Consider the following 14,580-nt stretch of genomic DNA (forward strand, 5'->3'; position numbering starts at 1 on the left):
ATGTAGTTTATAAAAGTACAACATTGAATGTTAAAGCAAATCATGTTTCTTTGAAACGCATACAATTTTTGAGGAAGTCTTGCAACAGAATAAAGGCAATGCTGTATTAAATGATGAAAAATATTGAGAAGATCCATTGCTAAGTTATGCTGTTGTATATATATAATTTATAAATAAATCCTGAAATTTTATTGTCTGTCAACAGAAAACAAAGGTTTTATTGTCAAAACTTACAAATATATTTGTTACCATCAACTTGAGAGAACAAAGAAATGTTTACTATGAAATATATACTTCAGTCACTTGTATTAATTTCTCTCTATGATTCTCATTAACCATTACTAGAAGTGAAACATTTCTTTAAAAATGCATATAATATTTTCTATGTGCTTAATTGGTTATTTGAAATTGGATAGGGAAGGGGGGAAATCAAGTTAAGCCGGGGAAGGGTGGGAGGGATATGGGGATGATGTCATAAGAAAGGGTATCAATGTTTGTGAAGTTATGCACCTTCTATCTGGTGAATATAATGTAACTCTTCTATTAATCACAATAAAAGATTTAAAAAAATGCATATAAATCGAATTAAGGAGCCCTGAAAAGTATAGAACTTCTTTTTTTTTCTCATTGCACACCAGATTGATGTGTTTTATTAACAAAACACCCCCTGAAGATCTTAAGTATCTTTACAGAAAGCCAACAGGGTGTGTAAACAAAAGCAAGAAGCTGCAGCTGCAGCTGCATCATTGGTGGAAAGTAAGTTACACACACTTGTATAAACTTCCCTAGTGATTATCAAATCCAAGTTTTTCAAAACTAAGTTTCAAAATCTAACAAAGAAACCACACAGGCTCCTCCTCACAGTACAAAACGTGAACAACAAAATTTTAAGGCTATAACAAAGCCAAATGTGACTATTCACACAAATAATTTAGGAAATAAGCCTTTCAGTCCCAGAAAACTAAAATGGGGAGAGCTCCCTAAAAGGTAACAAACATAGAAGGGGCAACAGTACCTTAATGATTAAGCCACAAAAAGACAGCAAAGTCACACATAGCTTTCCTTTTTCCTTAGCCAACTCATGACTAGAGAAAATTGGTTCTAGTCAGTATTATATGGACATTGAGGTCATTTTTTTCTCTAATAAATCACTTTTCCCACGAAATCCCTTTTTACCTTCTTCCTAATTTTCTCTAGCAACATTTTTCCTTTGGTTTAACCAGTTGAACTCAGGAGGGTTGGAACCTAAAATGAGTATCAACTCTAATTGGAATAGCACTTGGGAAATGCACTCCTAGAAAAGGCAGACTTTTAATTGAAGTATGTGAGGAAGTGAGGCCACTTTCAATGTGACAGTGTCTCCAATGTTATCTTCAGGTAAAGAGCTCCTGCAGTCTACATCACATGATCCAATATGACATTAGAGGGCTTCCTGATGACTTACTGCAGAGTCAAGCATGAGCACATACAACCCATGTAAGCTTTCAACAAACACAAAGCATTTCAGTAGAATAAATTCAAAATATTGCATTTCTTTTTGGCCTAGCCCTTCATTACATGGGCAACACAGCTCATTGGTTGAGACTCCACGTTCCTTAGACTTCAGCATTTCCAGCTCTTCTGGCCTTAGCACTTTTTTATTTTTATTTTTATTTTTTAATTTTTTCTGCAATAATGGTTTTCTTCATGAGCATTGTCACTGTCATGGGACCAATGCCCCCATGAACTGGAGTGATATAATCAGCTTTCTTCTTGACTTCTTCATCATCATCCACCATGGGTTTTGCAGTCACAGGGTCCTGAACTCTGTTTATCCCCCCACATCCGTGACTGTGGCTCCTTCCTTGACCATGTCTGCTATGTTCAGATTGGGAATTTCCACAGAATATTACAATAGCTCCAAGAATTCTGTGTCCCTTCAGTTGTTCCTTGAGATGGTGTTGATGGGATACTGTACCAGTGGCATCACCTCCACGATATTCAGGCATCCCATCTGTCTGTAGGAACACTGCAAATGGCATTTCTTGATCTCCACCAGACACCCCAACATTCTTCCCTAGGGTAGAGTTGGAATGCCACCAGTTCACTTCATGAACCACCATGCCCAGCAGATATATTAATATAATTACACATTCTATAAAGTCTGCCTTTGAAAGTAGAGTTTGTACAAAAAGGTGATATTGAAATGTATCCCAGCAGAAGAAAAAAAATGTTGAATGAATTAATCAACAAAAATTCAAAAGTTAGCTGGGTGCGGTTGCTCACGCCTGTAATCCTAGCTGCTCAGGAGGCTGAGATCTGAGGATTGAGGTTCAAAGCCAGCCCGGACACTAAAGTCCATGAGACTCTTATCTCCAGTTAACACTAGAAAACCAGAAGTGGTACTGTAACTCAAAGGGTAGGGCGGTAGCCTTGAGCTGAAGCGCTCAGGGACAATGCTCAGATCCAGAGTTCAAGCCCCATGACCCACCCCCCCAAAATTCTAAAAGTTGAACTGAATTTTAGAATTCTGTTTCTATGGTTATGGTAAAATGATTTTTATAGTTTTATCATATAGTCAGATAAATTTATATTGAAAAATAAAATAACACTAATTGAGATTTTCCGTATTTTAATTTAGTAATAAAATGCAAGTGCATGATTTTTATAAAATATAATTAACAGAAAATGGAACTGGGAAAGGAAGAATAATGTACTTATAAAAATAATTGGGCTGAAAGGTTTCATGTTTTTATACAAAAAAGAAAAATAAGATTGAAAATAGACTTAGCTTATAAATATGAACATTTCAGTGAAACTATTTCTGCAATTAAGAATATTATGATCTGCAGAGAAGAGTCAATTTAAGTTATCAATAATGTGAAAATGATTATAAATACTTAAGATAGTTGGGGAAAAGATCAAATTGAGTTGTAATAGTACCCGTACTGTTTTATCTGTGTATGTTACAGTAAATATATTTATATATCTATGCATATATTATTGCACTTACAATAATATATGTGCCAAAATACTAAAATCACCATAGGTGTACAGAGTATGTTGCCAACAATGAAATAATTCATTTACAAATGTAGTATGTAAAAACTGGGGAGAAGGGACGGCTGGGCACTGAATAGTTAATTAAATATTGTAAGAATAATCTAGTGGAAATTACAGGTATTGCAAAATCAATATATTATTTTAAGGTATCTGACCCCTTTCCTTTACATAATGCATTCCGCCACTTCTCAATTCAAATGTGATTTACAATAATCTTATTATGCAAACATTTAAAAAATGTAATCTTTTAAGAACTCTTTTATAAACTGGCTTTTCATACAAAAGCTATTATAGACCTCTCATATTAGTAAGTTTCTGGATCTTAAGTTATCCTTGTGTTATATTTGTTCTCAGGCTCCACTTATTTTAGCCACTCAGTATGACATGTTCCTGGGTAGTTTAATAATTGATCTGCCTTTCTATGTTTTTCACAAAGCAGATTTAAAACTTAGGAGATTTTGTAACATTCTTTTCCTGGAATCTTGATTCACCCAGGATTTGATGGTCTCACAAAGTAAAACTGAATGGTCTGATAGCTACCTCAGAATAGAAAGTGGAACCTGAGGAAAGTGGCAAAATAAAAAAAAATGCACTTGGAATATGGCTAGGCAAAGGAGAAAGAGGATAAAATGGTTTTCTGAAAAGTAAGCCTGTCTCTGGCTGGTATGCTCTTTTTTTTCCATAAAATAAATTGGTTTTGCTCATATATACACAGTTAGCAATGAGAATTTCTTCACTTCTCCAAAAACATGTTTTTCCTTTTCCTGGAAGAAACACATAATTTTGGGGATAAGCGATAGAAAAATGTCTGTGGCTTGTTAGTACAAAGTTGTTTTTGTTGCTGTTATTTTTTTCCCTTTTTTGTTGTATATAAGTTACCTTTCCAGGTAGTTAAAATACTGCTGGTACTGAGAACCCAGTTTCTTCCCTCACTTACACTCAGATAAAACAGACATGTGTTCAAATTCCTGCCCTGAACATTCTGATTGACACACATTTTACCACATTTCTGTAGCAGACACTCTGAAGCCTGGAGACCATGAAATGTCGTAACTCACAAAGTATTCAGTAGGGCCAGCTCTGATTTTGATATTGAGGCACAGGATGCATGAAGATCATAGTGTTTATAATTCAAGATTATATGTGTGTATGTGTGTGCATATGTGTGTGTGCGCGCACGCGCGTGCGCTCTGGTCCTGAGGCTTGAACTGCCACTGAGTATTTATGCTCAGTACTAGCGTTCTACCACTTGAGCCACAGCTCCTCTGCTGGCTTTTTGGGTAGTTAACTGGATAAGAGTCTTGCTTGGTCTTTATGTTGGTATTGGCTCCAAATCACAGTCTTCACATCTCAGCCTCCTGAGTAGCTTCATTTACAGGTATGAGCCAGATTCGAAGGCTCTTATAATAGGAGTCATCCAAGTATGTTTATTATTAAGCTCATTTTACTGAAGTGATAGTTGTTATTCATAAATGGATTGGAAGTTACTAAAGAATTATTAAACATTTTCTTTTTTTAATTTTTTATTGTAATTAGTAAAAGGGTTACATGATATTTCTGATTAAAGTAGACAATTGTCATAAAAAAAAGTAAGCACTCTTCACTCAGAACCATTAAGCTGAAGACAAATTCAGGGCCTGACAATTATGGGTAATGTGACCTTGTGAAAATATTCTTGGAGCTGCTGAATACTCACTGCAAAATGCCCATAATTCTTGTCAGTCTATTAGGGTTTTTGTGAAGATTAAGAGACATGGAAACTGGTAATAATGCATAAATATACCATCATTAGCAATTAAATATATGACCATCTCATTTCAATTATTGTTACTGCTTTTTATTCAGCTTGCTGAGATAACCCTTTTGCTATAGTGACATGTAAATCATCATCTTTGCCTGCATTTCTATGGAATGGGTGGATCACAAACAAAAATGTGGTCGTGGAGCTAGGCAGGTGGGGTGATACACACATACACAGCATATCAGGTATTCAGGAGGTAGAGGCAGAGCAGAACTCAAGCCCTTGCAATCAAAACCAACCTGAACAACAAAGCTCAACACTGACTCAAGGAAAAAAGCAAAACCAAACAGAAAGAAAACACAAAGCCTTTCGACATGACCCAAAAGAAAGTTGGAAATATGACTAAATGTTTAAACACACGAGGACATGAAGTAGACAAAGAGCTTTCACATCTTGATGGTTAGTAAGTTATAAAGGGTACAGGACGTCCTTCTTTAATAGAACTTGGTAGATCCCTTCCATGTATAAATGATAGCGTAAGAACCAAGGATAGTGTAGGGAGAAGGTCACTCATACCTATATTCTTTTCTACGGAGGAGGCTGAGATCTGAAGATCATGGTTCCAAGTCAGTCCAGATAATATGTCCATGAGACCTTTTTTTTCCCAACTAATCACCAGAAAGCCAGAAATGAAGCACAAGTGGTAGAGAACTAGCTATGAGGAAAAACAAAAATCTGGGTGACAGTACCCAGGTCCTACGTTCAAGTCTCCATACTCTCCCCACCAATTAAAAAGGTGGTGTGAGAAGATTCTACCCTCAAGTGGGAAAACACACATTTTAAGTTTTGCAAAAGTTTTATTTTGCTTCAAAGAAAACTACAAAAATAAAAACATCTGGGGCCAGGAGTATAGCCTAGTGGTAGAGTGCTTGCTTAGCATGCATGAACTTCTGGATTCAGCTCCTTGGTGCTACATACAGCGAAAAGGCCAGAAGTGGTGTGGCTCAAATGGTAGAGTGCTAGCCTTGAGAAGACTCAAGGACAGAGTCCAGGCCCTGAGTTCCAGCCCCAGAACTAGGGATGCTATTTAACTATGATTTGATGTATATTTTGATATATCATCTGGAGTTGCAAGAGGTTGTACCTTCAAAGAAATTAATAATGCATGATTGTTAAATAATGATGACCCATGACTGTGTATAACTTGCTTTACTATTTTGATCTCATTGCTGATTCTAGAAATTAACAGATTTGGACAAAGAGGAAATGGGAATCTCATCAATATAGTTACTGCAGGAATTGAAGTTGAGAAACCAGTGGCAGACTTGCCACTGTCTAAATAGTTGAGCAGGGCAGTCTTGGCTGTTAATATATATGACAACCCATAGAAGCTACTAAGGATTTATGGGAAGAAAGGGCAATTGCTTTGAAGACAGTGTTTTCCATTATACCAGTTAAGTGGAAAGTTAGCTAAACACCAAATAGAGCAGTTATAACTGGGTAATAAGGCCTGAGTTTGTCTGATTTCTCCTCTTGCAATATATTCCTTTGATGTAAGATTCTAGTTTGGAATGATGATTAAGAAATGTTCTTGCTATTAGTACCTGTTTTTTGTTTTTTTGTTTTTTGTTGTTTTTTTTTTTTTTTGGTGGAGAGGAATGATTGAATCATTCACTGACTACATCTGGGCCACACCCCCATCAAATGAATCAACCTACAAGGTCCTTGAGGCAAATATATCCAAATGTCTAAAAGGTCTTTGAGATTTGACAAGGAACTTCATCCACTGTTTTTGTTGTTGGTGGTGGTGATTTGGGGTTTTTCTTGATTGTTTGTTGGTTTTAAATACAGGAAGAGATAGCAAGTGGGGACTGATTTCCTCCAAAGATTCTGAGAAGGGCAATCTTAATGAAGTGTTCCCCATGAATCTGAAAAAAATATCTGAAGTGATTCACATGCCCATAATCCAGACTGAGCAGGAAGGGGAGCCATGCTTTAGGTCAATGGGAAAAGAGATGTTGGAAGTAAGGTATGGGAAAAAAATAGCCCAGGAGATTCCTCTGGGTGCTCAAGTTTTTCCATGGAATCAGAACAGATCACTGCTCTGGTACCCAGTGCTCAGACTTTAACCTGGTACCCTGAGAAGGTAAAGTTCCTTGGGTCTGAATACCTCACTGAATCACAAGAGTAACTGTTACATAATTCTCAGCAATTTAATAAACTTTGCAGTGGGGCAGCCAAGTAGCTGATGCCTTGTGTCCTTCAAGAGCATAGCTGCACTTGACACAGCTCATTGCTTGAAAAAAACTTGACACTAAGAGCAGAGGGAGGGCTCACTGCCAGCAATGAGTTTTTAGGGATGTTTCTGTGCACTTCTTGATGAGGTTTTTTGCAATTTCTCGAAGTACAACCTGTGGCTTTCCTTTCTTCCAAAAGACACTTTTACCATAAGCCTGTGTTGACTGTTGCTACAGAGAGTTCTGTAGGAAAATTCCTTATAAGCAATGTAATGTTCTGTGACTATTGGAGTGCTGGCAATGAGCCTTTTACTTATTTTCTGTATATGGCATAACTCTGCAGAGGGTACTGGCTTGGTGTCTGCAAGCCAAAGCCTCTTGTTTATTAATGTTCAAACCCATGTCCTTTGCTATGCATTCCTTTTGTTATTATCACCTTTCTATTCCATATGAATACAATTAACTGAGTTGACTAGATCAATTAGCCAATGTGCCAGGACACTGAAATAACTCTGGAAATATTTGTTCTGAAGTTCTTTTTTTTTCTTTTCTTTTAAAAAAATTTTGGTTGCTATTTCACATTTTGAAATTAAAAAGGCAAATGAATTTCACTTCGCTAGAGAATAAGGGCTGAAGTCAGCAACTGTTTCCGCCTTAGTTTCATGAGGCTATTTCTCACAGTCATGCTGTAATTAATCATTTTTTAATGAAGAAATCATTTTCTAGGCAATAATCATGGGAAGTGTGGAGGACTTTAAATGTGTTCTTAATCTGCTTATGAGAGCATATTATGGGAAGTAAACTGCACTTGTAGACCGACTTGTCTCAGGACAAGTCATATTCTAATAGATGGTACCTATGAATGTGAGACAGGTCTTTTACAGAAGCAGAAAATCTTAAGTAAGTTTGTGAGGGTGGGTAACTATCCAGTATAGTTGAGTCCTCTTTAAAATAAATTTAGACTGCAAAGAGAGACCAAACATACATTATGGTAACATACATAAAGGGAAGGCTCTCTAAGAGAGAAATGAACTCAACTGGTAACTTGAATTCCACCTCCTAGAACTATAAGCAAATATATGTCGGAGGTTTAAAACACCCAAACTCTGTTATTTTTCTATGATGCTGCTGGAGGACTAATAAAAATAGACTGAAATAAGAAAGTAGAGATTTAGATATGTTTATATGTCAATGTATGCACACCTATATAGGCTTATAGATTGTATAGAAATATTGCAGTAAAACAGTCAAGAATGATTAGTTACCATGTCAACTTCATTCCTTAATCTTTCAAGAAGTTGCTGAGGGAATTTTTTTGCCAGTCCTGGGATTGAGCTCAGGGCCTGAGCACTGTCCTTGGACTTTCTCAAAGCTAGAGCTCTACCACTTGAGCCTCAGCACCACTTCCAGCTTTTTTCTATGTACATGGTACTGAGGAATCTAACCCAAGTCTTTGTGCATACTAGGCAAGCACTTTACCAGTAGGCCAAATTCCAGGCTGTTTGTTTTTTATATTACTTTTAAACCCCCCTATACTTTTAGAGCTATTTCAAGATACAGTTTACGAATGTGTGTGTGTGTGTGTGTGTGTGTGTGTGTGTGTACATTGTCTAGCGCTAACCACTTGTGATGTCTAGAGATCTTTAATTTTGAAGGAAAAAATTAAAAACCTGTCTTTCTAAGTACTCATTCCAGTGTTGCTGAATTTCATTCTCTAGAATGATAGTACTTAAGGGAATTTCTATCTATGTTATCTTGTTTAAATATTAATAGAGCCAAAGACAAGGTTTTGCACACACAGTATATAATGCAGGAAGACATGGCCCCAAATGGTTGTGTTAATTGCTCATTCAAGAAAGACTTGCTTGGTTCTTGCCTGTCAGGGCTCAGAACTCAGTTCCCCTGGCTGCCTTGGTGCTTCTTGGTGATAAGTCACCAAAACTGCATCTGGATTAGAGAAGTTTAAGCTGCAGTGACAGATTAAGACTTTCCCCATTATCCTTTGTAGAGTCAAGACCATGAGAACTGAGAAAGAACTCGAAAATTGTCTAAGGAGTCTGTAAATTTCACTGAGAAGAAGACTGGTTTGGTCTTGCTTTCATTTGATCAGTTATTTTGTTTTTCTTGTGACTGTTCAAACTACTTAGCAACACATCCTACTTGTCCCTATAATGGTCCCAGGCTCCTGGACAAAGGTTTGGTGAGCTTGTTTCATGAATATGTGAGATAGATGGCTTTAATTAATTGAAATCATCATAATCCTAGATTACCCATCAGAGACACAAGCTATAGGTGTATTTGTGAGCACAGGAACAAGACAGAATGGCTAATTAAGTTCCCCCAAAAAGCTGAGCCCATTCCTTACAGTGTAATGCCCCTAAACAACACATTGTTTTGGCAATAGAGCAAGCACTTACACTGTGAAGCAAAAGGCAATATTTCTAGGTGTTTATCATGACAAGTAGAGACTGTACAATTACATCTATACCTGCCACCTTTTATTTTTGATACTTAATGTAGATTCTACATCCAAGAAACTTCTTAGGAGTGATCCTCTACCCCTACCCCAATCTCATCCCAGGAATAATAGACTTAGCAAATACAGTGATTTAGCAATCACTGAAAAGATTCTAATATTGAAGCTACAGTTTAAATCTCCACACATCTTGCACACATTGCTAGCACCAATGTTCAATAAACAAAAACTCTGACTGTACTGCCTACAGTATTGCTTGTAAAGATTAAGCCAGCTAAGGCCTTTTTTTTTTTTTTTGTAAAACAAGAACTGAGTTCTTTTATTTTCATTTTGGAATAGGTGTTGTGAGGAGATTTCCTTTTACATTCAAGGCTCTTACTATAGTCTGATTGTTTTAATCATAGAGGCATTTAAGAATTTCTTAAATGATTGCTGTAATGAAACAAATAATGGTATTGTAAGTCTCCCTGTGGAATTTTTGGAGATAATTTCGTCCAAAATGCTTCTGAAATTCCTCTGTATGGTGCATATAGTTGCCATCTTTTCAGCAGCAAAACTGATGTGTTTTTCTTGGGCATAAAATGTGACATTAACTTTTACACCTCTTCTTCAGTAATAGGTTTTGAATGACCATATTGCAAGAAGCATTGGAAATAATTCAATCCTCCTTCCAAATGTTAGAAAAAAAATCTGTGAGAGCTGGTATTCAGTCCAAACTACTAAAAGCTGCATTCTAAGGACAGAATGAATCACAATTCAAGTACAGTAGATTTGTCTATTTATGATCAACAATAGTAAAGCTAAGGAAAGAAAAATTTACATACTATTTATTCTTTCTCTCTATATTTATTTATTCATTTGTTCTGGTCCTGGGGCTTGAGCTCAGGGCCTGACAGTTGTCCTTTATCTTTTTGACTCAAGGCTGATACGCTACCCTTTGGGCCACAACTTCACTTCCAGTTCTTTGATGGTTAATTGGGAAATAAGAGTTTTATGAGTTTTCCTGCGTGAGCTCGCTTCAAACTTCAATCTTCAGATCTCACCATCCTAATTAGCGAAGATTACAAGCATGAGCTACCAGATCCCAGTAATAATTTACTTTAAAATAATGAATTCTAATAGAAAATGGGATCTAACTTTAAAATAACATATTCAAAATCTGGACAAAGGAATTGAAGGTTTCTGCTTGTTCCTGTCATTCACAACCATGTGAATGTGTGCAGGCTTCTTCATCTCTCTGGCTACTGTCTGCTACTTCCATGTTGAGACTGAATAGTATTTAAATGTCAATTCTGTGTTTACACACACACACCACACATGGTTCTATATCCTTGTATCTGACGTCAGGGAGGTACACATGAAACTGAAACTTTATAAGATCATAGTATTCACTGATCTGAAGAATGCTTACGACATTAGTCTCAACTTAATCATCTGTCTCCACTTAACTTTTCGATGAATGCATCATTTCCAAAACCTGCATCTAACAATGCAATCTAAGTACAAAAGAAATCAGGCAGGAGACAGACTTGCAAATCTTGCAGCCTGAGCACTAGTTTTTATCTTTGATAGAAATACTGATACATTACTAAAATCACACCAAGAACTATTACTGGTAAAATAAGTGAAAACCAGGAAAGCAAGAATAAAAGAGCAGGAGGAAAATAAAAGAGAAAGGGGAAGAAGACAATGATAATTTCAGGATGGACACTACAGAATAAGTCAAAAGATGCAGGTTAGTCTTTATACATTGTGGTCTTTCTAATGATTTTTGTTTGCTGTTTAAACATTATGATGAGCCTGAAAAAATGGTAGATAAAAGGTGAAAATTTTCACTTAATTATATAATAGTAAACCATAGCCATTGATCTGCTAATTGAATACTTATTGTCTTAATGGTCATTGTTTCCTTACCTATACCTTTAGCAATAATACCTAATATACACACACAGAGGATCATACACATGTATTTGTGTGGGAAATTCCAAAGCTTGTAATCAACCAAGACTGGAAGGAGACAAGCAGATCCAACAAACTGCCGTGGAGAAAATTTGATGGACTAGAGAGCAACAGGCCTTCTTCCAGAGATGTCAACAATCTACATTTCAGTCAGGCAATCAGCATGAGGTAGAAGACAATGACCACATTGAATCATGGATCTTCAGGGGCCCATAGGAAGCTGGGAAGATGTCTGTATGGCACCAGGATCTGAAATCCAGGCAGATGGCAGGGGTTCAGCATCGGGAGGAGCAGGTGGCACCCTGGCAGCCATGATATGAGATGACATAGGCCAGAACAAGATGAGGCCCCAATACAGACACCCCCGACAATCCTAAACTCAGCAGAACAATTGGACTGTCCTGGCTCCAATCTGTCGTGCACTAGTCAGGTGGCGTGAGTAAGATGCTTCACCTCCTCCTTCTCTGTAGCATGGATTGATAGAGGGCTTGTTAGAAAATCACACACACACACACACACACACACACACACACACACACATATTCCATAGTATAGAAATCTATAGCTATACTGTATTAGGGGTCTAAATCTGCTTAATCTTCCTTTCAAAGGTCTTCAGAGCAGAAGTAGACCTGATTCTGACAGACCATGCATGAGATAATCAAATGATGTTGAGTGACTCCTGGTTCAAACTAAGAAGTTGATAAATGCAGAGGTGCTGGAAGCCAGTCAGAACTGTTAGTCTTCTATAGGAAACACTGGCAGATTGATTATTTGGAAGAGGGAGATTGTTTAATTTAATTCCCTTTGTACCTGTTCCACTGCCTAGGCTCCTGCTGGATTAAATTCTAAAATGAATATTATCATGTTGTTGCAAAGCTGATGCAGTATCATTGGGCATATCTCTGGAGATATTACACAAACAAATACCCTTGCTCTGAAAAAGTATTCAGAATACAGAAAAGGATTCCACATGCTTCTATACTTTCTTATCAATGTTGGGACAATTGGTTTTCTGGCTCAGGTCCATGTGTCATATATTCAAAGAATTAATAGTTAGTATATAATATTTAATAATATTCAATGTTCAAATATATATTTGAATTATATGTGTATGTCTGTATACATATGTATATATACATATATTCTGGTGTCATATATATATATATATATACACATATATGGGACATTGATAGAGTGAAGACCAGTCAATGAGGTGATGCCTGGATGCCAATGATGGAGAAATGACATTTCCCCGTGCAGTATATTTGTATTGGTGGCTAAATGAGCCAAAAATGGGTGCACATTTTCCTTTTATTTTGTTTCTGGATCACTCCCCTGGGAATACAGGTTTGAAGTGATAGGAGGAGACAGGCAAGATGGTGGCTAAAGAAAAAAGGAGATTATAATAATTTTCTTGCTGGGGACACTAAAACATGATATCCTATCATTAAAGAAATATCCCAAATATGCCTTGGAATGTTCAGGGTCTGTGTGGAAATCCTATGGTGGACAATGAATTTTCTCTACTTCAATTTGTAATTGTGGGAAATGAGTTGAAGTCTGGTGCTTAGAAACACTCAAGTGTGTGTGTGTGTGTGTGTGTGTGTGTGTGTGTGTAAAATACTCTACCACCTAAGCCATAACACCTTTCCTGGTTTTTCATGGGGTCAATTCGAGGTGATATTCAGGCTCCTTTGGCATTGTGAGGATGAATTCACAGCACAGCTCTGCCTGTCTGAGAGAAGACACATGAGGTCCTGACAAGCCCTGAGTATGGCTGTGACATTCAGCTAAGGAGTCAGTGACTTTGAGTTTTATATACATTTTCTTGAAGCATGGGATTGTAATTGAAGTCTTTAGATCCATCTCTGCATTCATGGCATTAGTGAGTTTGTAGATGGAATTGCGCTCTTTCAAGAGGCATGTAAAATCTGATCTTGTTCTTTTTATAATATTAATAGCCATGGGTATTTCATAGTTATGCCTATTAAATTATGAAGGAATGAAAATGGAATGGAAATTCAATTCTATATTTCTTTGCATAATAATATAAATAAGTATGAGAATGCACTTGTCTCCTATTTAACATTACTGGTGGTATTATTTGCATAAGGAAGGTCAGGTAAAAGCTTAACAATTTATCCTTATTTAACCTAACTGGAGTACTTTTTCTATCTATGTGACCACCTGGAAAATAATTCAATATGAAGTTTTAGTTTTAAATGTAATAGAGAGATTAAAGTACATTGTAATTATTAAACTGATGGGAGTTCAAATAATCCCATGTTCTAGAACAATGCTTTGGTGTGAGTAGAACACTGATGTTTGCATAATAACTAATGCCTATTTTGAGTCTTTTATAAATGTATTAACCGAAATAATGCTTTCCAACTTTCCAAAGCATTATTGTCAGATGAGAATAGAGAAACAAACACTTGCCAAATCTTCTGACCAGGGTGAGGGAAAGCAGCAATGGACAGGAGGAACTTTTTATTGTCAGATAATTGGCCTCTTTCCTAACTAATGATAATGTTAGATTTATCTCATGTGGTGGACAGTTTACATCAACTTCTCATTCCTCATCTTCATTTTTAACCTTTCTGTGGATTATAAATTGTTTTCTTTCATTCTAGCATGAAAATGGAGATTCAGTGAAGTTGAGTGACAGTATTAAAGTTGTGTGTGATAAATAGCTTCACTTGCCTACAGGAGGAACCTTTCCAATTTGACCAATAGATGCCTGCCCCCCTCCCTCTCTCTCTCTCTCTCTTTCACACACACACACACACACACACACACACACACACACACACACACACACACACACCAAAATTTAATTAGTGAATTAGGCAGGTACAAGAGTATCAAGAATAACTAAAACAAAGCAACTCTAACAATATTACTATAAGTGTGACAGGATTTTTAAGTTCTTTCTCTCAAAATACCATCTGCACTCACTCTTCTTATGAGGATGTTTTAAGGTATTACAATGTTGTATTCAGTGAGATGAGGTATGAGTGATGCAGGAATTTAAATGCAGTATTAGGCTACAGTAGAGGCATAAGAAAAACTGTCTTTTCTATCCAAGTGTGTAGCTTAAAATGTCTGCTTTGCATCTCAGC

General features: G+C 36.7%; 1 protein-coding gene and 1 pseudogene across 7 annotated transcripts in view; one reads left to right on the forward strand and one right to left on the reverse strand.

Moving 5' to 3' along the window:
* Nrg3 (neuregulin 3) overlaps positions 1-14,580 on the forward strand; it is a 945,390-nt gene that overhangs the window by 572,116 nt on the left and 358,694 nt on the right. The window lies entirely within an intron of this gene.
* LOC150054350 (bifunctional methylenetetrahydrofolate dehydrogenase/cyclohydrolase, mitochondrial pseudogene) lies at positions 1,421-2,102 on the reverse strand (annotated as a pseudogene).

The sequence above is a fragment of the Megascapheus bottae genome, chromosome 15 (genome assembly GCF_031878675.1).
Source record: "Megascapheus bottae isolate mThoBot1 chromosome 15, mThoBot2.hap1, whole genome shotgun sequence".
Taxonomy (NCBI): domain Eukaryota; kingdom Metazoa; phylum Chordata; class Mammalia; order Rodentia; family Geomyidae; genus Megascapheus; species Megascapheus bottae.